Source organism: Bos grunniens, chromosome 17 (assembly GCF_055505025.1).
Source record: "Bos grunniens cultivar Pamir isolate PY7600 chromosome 17, Bosgru_T2T1.0, whole genome shotgun sequence".
NCBI lineage: Eukaryota > Metazoa > Chordata > Mammalia > Artiodactyla > Bovidae > Bos > Bos grunniens.
In genome coordinates this window covers 37569045-37584131 of record NC_141181.1, presented here as the reverse complement: position 1 = coordinate 37584131, position 15087 = coordinate 37569045, and positions in this window count along the sequence as shown.

Here is a 15087-nt window from a genome sequence, read left to right as displayed (position 1 = left end):
TACCAGCCCCAAGCATCCAGTATCGTGCATCGAACCTGGACTGGTGACTCGTTTCTTATATGATATTATATGTATTTCAATGCCATTCTCCCAAAACATCCCACCCTCTCCCTCTCCCACAGAGTCCATAAGACTGTTCTATACATCAGTGTCTCTTTTGCTGTCTCGTATACAGGGTTATTGTTATCATCTTTCTAAATTCCATATATATGCGTTACTATACTGTATTGGTGTTTTTCTTTCTGGCTTACTTCACTCTGTATAATAGGCTCCAGTTTCATCCACCTCATTAGAACTGATTCAAATGTATTCTTTTTAATGGCTGAGTAATACTCCATTGTGTATATGTACCACTGCTTTCTTATCCATTCATCTGCTGATGGGCATCTAGGTTGCTTCCACGTCCTGGCTATTATAAACAGTGCTGCGATGTACATTGGGGTACACGTGTCAATTTCAATTCTGGTTTCCTCAGTGTGTATGCCCAGCAGTGGGATTGCTGGATCATAAGGCAGTTCTATTTCCAGTTTTTTAAGGAATCTCCACACTGTTCTCCACAGTGGCTGTACTAGTTTGCATTCCCACCAACAGTGTAAGAGGGTTCCCTTTTCTCCACACCCTCTCCAGCATTTATTATTTGTAGACTTTTGGATCGCAGCCATTCTGACTGGTGTGAAATGGTACCTCTTAGTGGTTTTGATTTGCATTTCTCTGATAATGAGTGATGCTGAGCATCTTTTTGTGTTTGTTAGCCATCTGTATGTCTTCTTTGGAGAAATGTCTATTTAGTTCTTTGGCCCATTTTTAGATTGGGTCATTTATTTTTCTGGAATTGAGCTGTAGGAGTTGCTTGTATATTTTTGAGATTAGTTGTTTGTCAGTTGCTTCATTTGCTATTATTTTCTGCCATTCTGAAGGCTGTCTTTTCACCTTGCTTATAATTTCCTTTGTTGTGCCAAAGCTTTTAAGTTTAATTAGGTCCCATTTGTTTATTTTTGCTTTTATTTCCAATATTCTGGGAGGTGGGTCATAGAGGATCCTGCTGTGACTTATTTCGGAGAGTGTTTTGCCTATGTTCTCCTGTAGGAGTTTTATAGTTTCTGGTCTTACACTGAGATCTTTAATCCATTTTGAGTTTATTTTTGTGTATGGTGTTAGAAAGTGCTCGTTTCATTCTTTTGCAAGTGGTTGACTAGTTTTCCCAGCACCACTTGTTGAAGAGATTGTCTTTAATCCATTGTATATTCTTGCCTCCTTTGTCAAAGATAAGGTGTCCATATGTGTGTGGATTTATCTCTGGGCTTTCTATTTTGTTCCCATTGATCTATATTTCTGCCTTTGTGCCAGTACCATACTGTCTTGATGACTGTGGCTTTGTAGTAGAGCCTGAAGTCAGGTAGGTTGATTCCTCCAGTTCCATTCTTCTTTCTCAAGATAGCTTTGGCTATTCGAGACTTTTTGTATTTCCATACAAATTGTGAAATTATTCGTTCTAGCTCTGTGCAGGATACCATTGGTAGCTTGATAGGGATTGAATTGAATCTATAAATTGCTTTGGGTAGTATACTCATTTTCACTTTATTGATTCTTCCAATCCATGAACATGGTATATTTCTCCATCTATTAGCGTCCTCTTTGATTTCTTTCACCAGTGTTTTATAGTTTTCTATATATAGGTCTTTAGAATATGCTATGTAGTTTGGTCATAACTTTCCTTCCAAGGAGTAAGCGTCTTTTAATTTCATGGCTACAGTCACCATCTGCAATGATTTTGGAGCCCCCCAAAAATAAAGTCTGACACTGTTTCCACTGTTTCCCCATCTATTTCCCATGACGTGATGTGACCAGATGCCATCATCTTCATTTTCTGAATGTTGAGCTTTAAGCCAACTTTTTCACTCTCCTCTTTCACTTTCAACAAGAGGCTTTTTAGTTCCTCTTCAATTTCTGCCATAAGGGTGGTGTCATCTGCATATCTGAGGTTATTGATATTTCTCCCAGCAATCTTGATTCCAGCTTGTGCTTCTTCCAGCCCGGTGTTTCTCATGATGTACTCTGCATATAAGTTAAATAGGCAGGGTGACAATATACAGCCTTGACGTACTCCTTTTCCTATTGGGAACCAGTCTGTTGTTCCATGTCCAGTTCTAATTGTTACTTCCTGACCTGCATACAGGTTTCTCAAGAGGCAGGTCAGGTGGTCTGGTATTTCCATCTCTTTCAGAATTTTCCACAGTTTATTATGATTCACACCGTCAAAGGCTTTGGCATAGTCAATAAAGCAGAAATAGATGTTTTTCTGGAACTCTCTTGCTTTTTCAATGATCCAGCGGATGTTGGCAATTTGATCTCTGGTTCCTCTGCCTTTTCTAAAACCAGCTTGAATATTTGTGTTCTTAGATATGTTTATTTTATAATATTTCAGCTTTACCTTAACTGGTTTACATATGTCATGACCAGACACATGAAATTTAAAGTTATGTAATTTTTAGTTATGTCAAAACTACCTCTTATGATATATTTATAGGTTTAATCCAGTTTGTTATCCCATGGATATTTTCAAATTAATCTACTCAATTACACAAGTGGTTCTGAGCTGCTCTTTATGCGTGATTCTGTGCTAGCATTGGAGAACAAGGAAATAAGGCCAAAATATTGTCTTTAAAAAGCTTAGAGCCTAATGTACTTCGAGTAAATAAAAAATAATAATAATGAAAAAATGTGAAAGATGCTACTGAGAAGAAAGTATAGCTGTCCCTCAGTATTCATGAAAGATTAGTTCGAGGAACACTACCCTCCCCCATGGACACCAAGATCTAGGATTCTCAAGTTCCTTATATGAAATGGCATAGCACAGCTGGCCTGCTGTATCCCCATGTTCTGCAACCACGGATTCAACTATGGTGGGTGGACCCAACCCACCATGGAGGGCTGGTCATATAAGCTCTAAAGAGGCACATAAGAAAGACAGCTGTACAAATGGTAGATCATAGGAGGACTTCAGGGATAAATAACTGAATGTAGGCGAGTAGGAGCTATCTAGGCAAGGTTAGCTGGGAAGAGGAAGGAGTCAGTGATATAAAAAAAGCTGTAAACATAACAGCAAATTATATCACAACACAATTCTATGCCATATTAAACTTTTGTGATATTTTCTAAGAACAAATAGATACCATTTATAGGTTTAAATCAAAAATTACATTCTTGGAATAGTACTTTAGAAAGAACAATTTAACATCTTGGATTGAAATATGTTAAATCTAAATTCAGGATACAAGAGAATGTTAAAAATTCCATGCAGAAGAATGTGCATCTTAACTGGTGTAAGAAAAATGGGTAAAAAAAAAAAAGACATGGCAATATTCAAGAGTTAGAAGTATGAAGTATCAATAGGACAGGTAAGGTGCATGATTGATGGGTAAATATGCTTAATCTGGAAAGTAGTTAATCAAGGTCTTCAGGTTTCTGTCATGGTATTACTCAGGGAAAACAGGAAGCTGAATTGACTTGGGATACAGACAATAAGATTTGAATGTACTATGTAGAATTATGTATTAACATTGGAAATTTTAAGTAAAATTATTTTATAGCTGCTCTGGAACTCAGAAATTGATCTTGACTGAAAATAACCATGCACAATAAATGAGTACACCAAACACATAGAAAACATTGCCTAAAACTTGTATAGGAAGGAGTGACCAATAAGGCAGAGTAGGAAGACTCTGAGCTCACTTCCTCCAATGGACACACAAAATTGCAACTATTTAGAGAGGAACTGTTAACAAGAAAGACCAGAACACTAGCATAAAAAACCATCTATTCTTAAGTATATAAAGAAGGAGCCGCAACAAGAGAAGCAGGATGGGGAATAGATGTGGTAAAGACCCATCCATACCTGCATGTGGATGATGCACACACATGAGGATAATTATAAATGAAAAGTTTCTTCCAAAGGAGGAGAGGGAAGGATTCTAGCTCCACACTGAGCTTCAAAACCTAGGATTCCAGAGCCATGAAGATGAGCTCCCAGAATAGTTTATTCTGAAGGCTAGTTAGTCTTACTATCAGGAGAAACTAATGGCTATAGGAGACAGAGACTCCACACATAAAATAAGCTAACAAAGTCTCACATGGTCTGGGACACAGGATAAAAGGAGTAATTTAAAGGAGCCTGGGTCAGACATACCTGTTAATCCTGGAGGAATGCCAAAAGAGGCAGGCGGCAAATTGAGCTCATCCTGGGGACACAGATGCTAGCCTCTGCACAAAGCAGGGCCTGGAAATTAACTGAAGTGTGGACCAGCTGTGCCTACCAGACCACACAGAGTAGTCAGCCCACTACAACAGAAAAGCCCATGAAGCCCACATGGGGACATCTCTAGAACATACAGCTCTGGTCCCAGAGAGGAGTGCACTACTGGGTCACACAGGACACCTCATAAAAAAGGCCACTTCTTAAAGATCAGTAGAGTAACAACCTATCAAATACAAAGGAAAAAAAAAACTATAACAGTGAATTAGGCAAATTGAAATGACAGAGGGAAAGAGTTACAAATGAAAGAATAAGAATAAATACCAAAATTCACACATTGTTAAGAAAGTTTTAGGATACACAACAGATTTGCTAACCTGGGGATCTTGCAAAGGGACTGAGAATCCCCAGGAAATTTGACTTCGGAGGCCAGTGGTATTTGATTACAGAATTTCCACAGGACTGGGGAAACAGAATCTTGGAGGGCACAAACAAAATACTGTGTACACCAGAACCCAGGAGAAAGAAGCAGTTTCACCACAAGAGACTGAGCCAGACTTGCCTGTGACTGTCCAGGAGTCTCCAACAGAGGCATGGGTGAACGGTGGCCTGCTGCAGGGTGAGGGGCACTGAATACAGCAGTGTGGTATAAATTCTTTTGAAAGAGGTTTCCATTAACATAATTGTGCCTACCATAGTTTGGCTTCATGCCAAAAACAGGGAGGGAACACAGCCCCACTCGTCAAGAGAAAATTGGATTAAAGATTTGCTCAGCCTGGCCCCACTCTCAGAACAAGACACAGATTCCTCCAGAGTCAGTCTCTCTCCTCAGGAAGCTTCCACAATTCTCTTATATTTATCCATCAGAGGGTAGACAGAATGAAAATCATAATCACAGAAAACTAGCCAAACTGATCACATGGATCACAGCCTTGTCTAATTCAATGAAAATATGAGCTATGCCATGGAGGGCCACCCAAGATGGATGGGTTGTGGTAGAGATTTCTGACAACACATGGTCCACTGGAAAAGGGAATGGCACCACTTCACTATCCTTGCCTTGAGAACCGCATGAAGAGTATGAAAAGGCAAAAAGATATACTGAAAGATGAACTCCCCAGGTCAGGATCTGCCCAATATGCTACTGGAAAAGAGTGGAGAAATAACTCCAGAAAGAATGAAGAGACAGAGCCAAAGAAAAAAACAATGCTCAGTTGTGGATGTGAATGGTGATGGATTTAAAGTCTGATCCTGTAAAGAACAATAAAGAATAGGAACCTGAAATGATAGGTCTATGAATCAAAACAAATTGGAAGTGGTCAAACAGGAGATGGCAAGAGTGAACATTGACATTTTAGGAATCAGTGAAATAAAATGGACTGTAATTAGTGAATTTAATTCAGATGACCATTATATCTACTACTGTTGGCAAAAATCCCTTAGAAGAAATGGAGTGGCCCTCATAGTCAATAAAAGAGTCTGAAATGCAGTGCTTTGGTGAAATCTCAAAAGTGAGAGAATGATCTCTGTTCATTTCCAAGGCAAACCATTCAATATCACAGTAATCCAAGTCTATGCCCCAACCACTATGGTTGAGGGAGCTGAAGTTAAAAGGTTCTGTGATGATCTACAAAACCTTCTAAAACTAACATCTAAAAAAGATGTCCTTTTCATCATAGGGGACTACAATGCAAAAGTAGGAAATCAAAAGATATCTGAAGTAATGAGCAAATTTGGCCTTGGAGTACAAAATGAAGCAGGGCAAAGCCTAACAGTTTTGCCAAGAGGACACACTGGTCATAGCAAACAGTCTCTTTCAACAACCCAAGAGCCGGCTCTACACATGGACATCAACAAATGGTCAATACTGAAATCAGATTGATTATATTTGTAGCAAAGAGGCAGAAGCTCTATAGAGTTAGAAAAAAAAAAAAGATTGGGAACTGACTGTGGCTCAGATCATAAACTTGTTTTGGCAAAATTCAGACGTAATTTGAAGAAAGTAGGAAAAAGCACCAGATTGTTCAGGTATGACTTAAATCAAATCACTTATGAATATACAATGGAAGTAACAGATTCAAGGGATTAGATTTGACAGACAGAGTGGCTGAAGAACTATGAATGGAAGTTTGCGACATTGTACGGGAGGCAGTGATCAAGATCATCCACAAGAAAAAGAAATACAAAAAGGCAAAATGATTGTCTAAGGAGGCCTTACAGATAGTTGAGAAAAAAAGAGAGGCTAAAGGCAAAGGAGGGAAAGGAAAGATATACCCATCTGAATGCAGAGTTCCAAAGAATAGTAAGGAGAGATAAGAAAGATTTCATCCATGATCAGAGCCAAAAAGTAAAGGAAAACAATAGAATGGGAAAGACTAGAATTCTTTTCAAGAAAATTAGAGATATCTAGGGAACAGCTCATGCAAAAATGGGCACAATAAAGGACAGAAACAGTTTGGATCTAATAGAAGGAGGAGATACTAAGAAGAGGTGGCAAGAATACACAGATGAACTATACAAAAAAGATCTTCATGACCCAGATAACCATGGTGGTATTATGGCTAACCTAGAGCCAGATATCCTGGAATGTGTAGTCAAGTGGGCCTTAGGAAGCATCACTAGAAACAAAGCTAGTGGAGGTGATGGAACTCCAACTGAGCTATTTCAAATCCTAAAAGATGATGCAGTGAAAATGATGCATTCAATATGTCAGCAAATTCAGAAAACTCAGCAGTGGCCACAGGACTGGAAAAGGTCAGTTTTTATCCTAATCGCAAAGAAAGGCAATGCCAAAGAATGTTCAAACTACCGCACAACTGCACTAATCTCACACACAAGCGAAATGACGCTTGAAATTCTCCAAGGGAGGTTTCAAAAGTATGTGAACCAAGAACTTCAAAATATTCAGGCTTGATTTAGAAAAAGCAGAGGAATCCAACATAGTTTTGGAAGTTTTAGCCACAGCAATCAGAGAAGAAAAAGAAATGAAATCCAGATTGGAAAAGAAAAATTAAAACTCTCACTCTTTGCAGATGACAGGATCCTCTACATAGAAAACCCAAAGACACCACCAGAAAATTACTAGAGCTAATCAATGAATGTAGTAAAGTTGCAGGATATAAAATTAACATGCAGAAATCCCTTGAATTCCTATACACTAACTGAAAACCAGAAAGACAAATTAAGGAAACAATTCCATTCACCATTGCAGCAAAAAGAATAAAATACTGAGGAATAAATCTAGCTAAAGAAACAAAAGACCTATATATAGAAAACTATAAAACACTGATGAAAGAAATCAAAGATGACACAAATAGATGGAGAAATATATCATGTTCATGGATTGGAAGAATCAGTACAGTGAAAATGAGTATATTACCCAAAGCAATCTATAGATTCAATGCAATCCCTATCAAGCTATCAAGAGTATTTTTCACAGAACTAGAACAAATAATTTCACAATTTGTATGGAAATACAAAAAATCTCAAATAGCCAAAGCAGTCATGAGAAGGAAGAATGGAACTGGAGGAATCAACCTGCCTGACTTCAGAATATACTACAAAGCTACAGTCATCAGGAGAGTATGGTACTGGCACAAAGACAGAAATAAAGATCAATGGAACAAAATAGAAAGCCCAGAGATAAATCCCCACACCTATGGACACAGTATCTTTGGCAAAGGAGGCAAGAATATACAATGGAGAAAAGACAATCTCTTTAACAAGAGGTGCTAGGAAAAATGGTCAACCACTTGTAAAAGAATGAAACTAGAACACTTTCTAACACCATACAAAATAAACTCAAAATGGATTAAAGATCTAAATGTAAGACCAGAAATTATAAAACTCCTAGAAGAAAACATAGGCAAAACACTCTCCCACATAAATCACAGCAGGATCCTCTATGACCCACGTCCCAGAGTAATGGAAACAAAAGCAAAAATAAACAAATGGGATGTAAGTAAACTTAAAAACTTTCGTACAATGAAGGAAACTATAAACAAGGTGAAATATTTGTTAGTTGCTTTGTTTGAATGGGAGAAAATAGCAAACAAAGCAACTGACAAATATTTAACCTCAAAAATATACAAGGAGGTCATGCAGCTCAATACCAGAAAAATACACGACCCAATCAAAAAATGGGCCAAAGAACTAAACAGACATTTCTGCAGAGAAGACATACAGATGGCTAACAAACACATGAAAAGATGCTCAACATCATTCATTATCAGAGAAGTGCAAATCAAACCACAATAAAGTACCATCTCACACTCGTCAGAATGGCTGCTATCCAAAGTCTACAAATAATAAATGCTGGAGAGGGTGTGGAGAAAAGGGAACCCTCTTACACTGTTGGTGGGAATGCAAACTAGTACAGCCACTATGGAGAACAGTGTGGAGATTCCTTAAAAAACTGGAAATAGAACTGCCATACGACCCAGCAATCCCACTGCTGGGCATACACACCGAGGAAACCAGAATTGAAAGAGACAAGTGTACCCTAATGTTCATTGCACAACTGTTTACAATAGCTAGGACATGGAAGCAACCTATATGTCCATTGGCAGACAAATGGATAAGAAAGTTGTGGTATATATACACAATGGAATATCACTCAGCTATTTAAAAGAAAGCATTTGAGTTAGTTCTAATGAGGTGAAACTGGAGCCTATTATAGAGAGTGAACTAAGTCAGTACACTATATTAACAATTATATATGGAATTTAGAAAGATGGTAACGATGACCTTATATATGAGACAGCAAAAGAGACACAGATATAAAGAACAGACTTTTGGATTCTGTGGAAGAAGGTAAGGGTGGGATGATTTGAAACAATAGCATTGAAACATGTTTTATACCATATGTGAAATAGATTGCCAGTCCAGGTTTGATGCATGAGAGAGGGAGCTCAGGGCTGATGCACTGGGATGACCCTGAGGGATGGAATGGGGAGGGATGTGGGAAGGGAGTTCAGGATGGGGGACACATGTACATCCATGGCTGATTCATGTTGATGTATGGCAAAAGCCACTACAGTATTGTAAAGTAATTAGCCTCCAATTAAAATAAATATATTAATTTAAAAAAAAGAAAAGGCAGAGGAACCAGAGATTAAATTTTCAACATTCATTGGATCATAGAAAAAGCAAGAGAGCTCCAGAAAAACATCTATTTCTGTTTTATTTACTACAACCAAAGCCTTTGACTGTGTGGGTCACAACAAACTTGAAAATTCATCAAGAGTTGAGAATACCAGACCACCTTACCTGCCTCCTGAGAAATCTGTATGCAGGTTAAGAAACAACACTTAGAATCAGACAGGGAACAATGGACTGGTTCCAAATTGGGAAAAGAATTCATCAAGGCTGTATATTGTCACCTTGCTTATTTAACTTATATGCAGAAGCTCATCATGTTAAATGCCAGGCTGCGTGAAACACAAGCTGGAATCTAGATTGCAGGGAGAAATATAAATAACCTCAGATATGCAGATGACACCACCCTTATGGCAGAAAGCAAAGAAGAACTATAGAGCCTCTTGATGAAAGTGAAAGAGGAGAGTGAAAAAGTTGGCTTAAAATTCAACATTCAAAAAGCTAAGATCATGGCATTGGGTCCCATCACTTCATGGCGAATTGGTGGGGAAACAATGGAAACAGTGAGAGACTTTATTTCTTGGACTTCTAAATCTCTGCAGATTGTGACTACAGCTATGAAAATAAAAGACACTTGCTCCTTGGAAGAAAAGCTATGACCAACCTAGACAGCATATTAAAATGCAGAGACATTACTTTGCCATCAAAAGTCCATCTAGTCAAAGCTATGGTTTCTCCAGTAGTCAAGTATGGATGTAAGAGTTGGACCATAAAGAAAGCTGAGTGCCAAAGAATTGATCCTTGTGAACTGTGGTGTTAGACTGCAAAAAATCAGTCAATCGTAAAAGAAATAAGTCCTGAATATTCATTGGAATGACTGATGCTGAAGCTGAAACTCCAATAGTTTGGCTACCTTATGCAAAGAACTGACTCATTGGAAAAGACCCTGATGCTGGGAAAGATTGAAGGCAGGAGAAGGGGACGACAGAGGATGAGATGGTTGAATGGCATCACCAACTCAATGGACACGAGTTTGAGCAAGCTCTGGGAACTGGTGATGGACAGAGAAGCCTATAGCAAAGAGTCAGATACGACTGGGTGACTGTATTGAACTGAACTGAAAATACCAAAAGACAAAATAAAATAAGTGGAGACAAGTAATCTACCATATGTTCAAACAACTCAGAAAAATGGATGAGCAGTTAGAAGTTTTTTGTTTTTTTTTTTTTAAGTCTTGTTAAAAAGCCTTCTTATTATTGAAAATAGAGTAGTAGAAATCACTGAAACTGAACAAAAAAACAGAAAAATAATTTTAAAAACTGAGAACATTTTAAGAGGCCTCTGGTACAACATCAAGTGCACTAATAGTCACATTATTCAGTTCAGTTCAGTTGCTCAGTCGTGTCCAACTCTTTGGGACCCCATGAATTGCAGCACGCCAGGCCTCCCTGTCCATCACCAACTCCGGGAGTTCATTCAAACTCACATCCTTCAGGTCGGTTATGCCATGTAATAATATTAATAGTAAAAAATAACTAATGATTTACATGTCCACTTAGAATATGAGGGATGCAGTTCTCTAAATAAACTGTTAGGCAAAAAAAATATATTATCCCCAAATCTCTCCTTTCTAACTTCTTATATCACTCAGTACAGACTCTTAAAACAGTGACATATTAATTTTACACCTCATCAAAATAGAAGCATAGTGACGTTGATAATGAACAGGAATTGCATTCAGATCAGATCAGTCGCTCAGTCGTGTCCGACTCTTTGTGACCCCATGAATCGCAGCACGCCAGGCCTCCCTGTCCATCAACAACTCCCGAAGTTCACTCAGACTCACATCCATCGAGTCAGTGATGCCATCCAGCCAACTCATCCTCTGTCGTCCCCTTCTCCTCTTGCCCCCAATCCCTCCCAGCATCAGAGTCTTTTCCAATGAGTCAACTCTTCGCATGAGGTGGCCAAAGTACTGGAGTTTCATCTTTAGCATCATTCCTTCCAAAGAAATCCCAGGGCTGATCTCTTTCAGAATGGACTGGTTGGATCTCCTCGCAGTCCAAGGGACTCTCAAGAGTCTTCTCCAACACCACAGTTAAAAAGCATCAATTCTTCGGCCTTACAAATAGCTGTGAAAAGAAGAGAAGCGAAAAGCAAAGGAGAAAAGGAAAGATACAAACATCTGAATGCAGAGTTCCAAAGAATAGCAAGAAGAGATAAGAAAGCCTCTTCAGCGATCAATGCAAGGAAATAGAGGAAAACAACAGAATGGGAAAGACTAGAGATCTCTTCAAGAAAATCAGAGATAACAAAGGAACATTTCATGCAAAGATGGGCTCGATAAAGGACAGAAATGGTATGGACCTAACAGAAGCAGATGATATTAAGAAGAGATGGCAAGAATACACAGAAGAACTGTACAAAAAAGATCTTCACGACCCAGATAATCACGATGGTGTGATCACTCACCTAGAGCCAGACATCCTGGAATGTGAAGTCAAGTGGGCCTTAGAAAGCATCACTACGAACAAAGCTAGTGGAGGTGATAGAATTCCAGTTGAGCTATTCCACATCCTGAAAGATGATGCTGTTAAAGTGTTGTACTCAATATGTCAGCAAATTTGGAAAACTCAGCAGCAGCTACAGGACTGGAAAAGGTCAGTTTTCGTTTCAATCCCAAAGAAAGGCAATGCCAAAGAATGCTCAAACTACCACACAATTGCATTCATCTCACACGCTAGTAAAGTAATGCTCAAAAAAACTCACATTATAGAGGTTCCATAAAGAGAAGAGAAACAGAAAGAGGAAGAGAACATATCTGAAGACATAATAGCTGAAATTTTCTAAAACCTGGGAGGGGAAATAGATTTCCAGGCCCAGGAACCACTGGGAATTCCAAACAGGATAAAACCAAAGAGGGCCAGATCAAGATACACTGTATTTAAAATGGAACAATTAAAGATAGCCATGAAATTAAAAGATACTTGCTTCTTGGAAGAAAAGCTATGACAAACCTGGACAACATATTAAAAAGCTGAGACATCACTTTGCCAACAAAGGTTCATATAGTCAGAGCTATGATTGTTCCACTAGTCATGTTCAGATGTGAGTGTTGACCATAAAGAAGATTGAGACTGAAGAATTGATGCTTTTGAACTGTGGTGCTTGTGAAGACTCTTAAGAGTCCCTTGGACTTCAAGGACATCAACCCAGTCAATCCTAAAGGAAATCAACTCTGAATATTCATTACAGGAACTGATGCTGAAGCTGAAGCTCCAATAATTTGGCCACCTGATGGAAAGGAGTAACTCTCTGGAAGACTTTGATGCTGGGAAAGATTGAGGGCAGGAGAAGAGGATGACAGAGGATGAGATGGTTGGATGGCATCATCGACTCAATGGACTTGAACTTGAGCAAACTCCAGAGGATAGTGAAGGACAGGAAAGACTGCTGTGCTGCAGTTCATGGGGTCACAAAGAGTTTGACATGACTGAGCAACTGAACAGCAACAAGAAAAGATAAGAGTATTAAAAGCATCAAGAGAAAAGCAACAAATTACAGCTCCCCAATTGCCATGAGCGTACTTTCAGCAGAAACTCTGCAGCCCAGAAGGGTGTGGAATAATATATTTAAAGTAATGAGAGGGGAAAAAAAAAAAAAACTACCAGAAAGAATACTCTGCCCAGCAAGGTCTTATTTATATTTAGAAAGATCAAAAAGTCTTAGACAAGTGAAGGAAAGGTAAGAGTTCAGCACCATGAATCCAGCTTTATTAGAAATGTTACAGAGAACTCGTTAAGTAGAAAAGGCCACAACTAGATATATGAAAATTACAAAATAAAAAACATACTAGTAAAAGCAATATACTGTAAAGGTAGTAAATCAACCATGTATAAAGCTACTGGGAAGGTTAAAAATCAAAATTAATAAAATTAATTACATCCACAATAGATAGTGAAGAGACACTCATAAATATGTAAAATGTGATGTCAAAATAGTAAATATATGGGAGGGTAAAAATGCAGGGTTGCTAAAATGCATACAGATGTAAGGGATCAGCAACCTAAAATAATTAGATAGATAGGAGATTGCTATAAATAAATGTCATGTTAACAAAAAGTCAAAATTCTATAATAGATGCACACATAAAATAGAAAGGAACCAAAAGACAACTAAAGATAGATAGACATCAATCTCTCTCCTTTATCTTCTATTTTTCTTATTCCCTCTTCTCTCCCTCTCTCCACATATCTAACATTTCTCTGTAATTTAAAACATTTTTGCTTCACAAAATTTAATAATATTCTCATTGAGAAAACAGCAGGCTCTCAAGACAGAAAGTTATTGCACTTATTACTTAAGAACAGCAACCAACCCCCTCAAAAAGGAAAGCAAATAAACAGCCCAGTGGGAAGAGGAAGTTCCAGGGATGCTACATTTCCTAAATGATACTTATGTTCTTGTTGTTCGCTAATTCCTAAATTTGCTTTAGTCCATTGCTGCTGAATCTTCACTTCTAGCAGCTTTACCATGAAAAACTTCTGCTCCTGTAAATATTAAAACTAAGGAAACTTCAAAAGTTAGATGTATTTTAAAAACAGAAGAAATGGTCCTGCTTTATTTTGTTGCATTTTCTTGTGTGTGTGTGTGTTTTTTTAAACAAAACTCAATTTATCAATTCGAGAGAGGGTAGAACATAAAAGTAAAGAATGTTGCCATAAAAGTTGGAAATATATCCTCTATAACAGCTTCTGGGGCCGATCTGCATAGCAAGTTCTTGGTTGTTTATTCAGCGTGAAAGCTAATAAATCTATCTGTGAGAACTCCTAAAAGGCAATCATTTTCAGAAAGAGCGAATTCTGGCAAAACCTATTGTTTCAGCAAATCCAAATGACAAGAGCTTTAATATGACAACATTTGCAGTTCCGGGGGCACAGTACGTTTTGGAATCATAAAAGTAGCAACACATTCTGTGTGGCAAAACATACTGTGTTTAAATCTGTCCTATTGAATCGTGCTGCTAATGGTTATACACACTATATTAAGGAAAGGAAGGATGACAAATTACAAACCTACATAGATCTAGTCATTTTGCAAGACTATCTTTATTTTCTTTTCATCCATCTGTTTTGGTTTCACACATTCTCCATTCTCCACATGCAGTTAGAAAATCTCTCTCTCAAGAGTTTTCTCATGCTGTGTTTCTACTTTTCTTTAGAAAGTATGTTTTAGATTTTCCAATAAAAAATTCTACTTTATTGAAAGTGTCAAATAAAATATAATTATTTTTAAATTCATGAATTAAAAAAAACACTTTTTTTTTTTTACTTTGCTACATGTAAAATTATGATGCCTAGAAAAGTGAAATTCATTTCTTATTTCATTTACTTCTCCAATTTCTTCTTTCTCACTGAGGTACAGAGCACAGAACATTGTGGAAAATGAAAAGTTGGTAGTCTTTTCTGTAACTCTTACAATTTGAGAAAAGAAACATGACACAGTTCAGTTCAGTTCAGTTGCTCAGTCGTGTCCGATTCTTTGCGACCCCATGAATCGCAGCACGCCAGGCCTCCCTGTCCATCATCAACTCCCGGAGTTCGCTCAAACTCATGTCCATCGAGTCAGCAATGCCATCCAGCTATCTCATCCTCTGTCGTCCCCTTCTCCTCACAGGTAGAGTCAAAATAGGGAAACTGTAGCAAAGTGAAGGTAGATGATGTTAGAAGTAAGGCAGT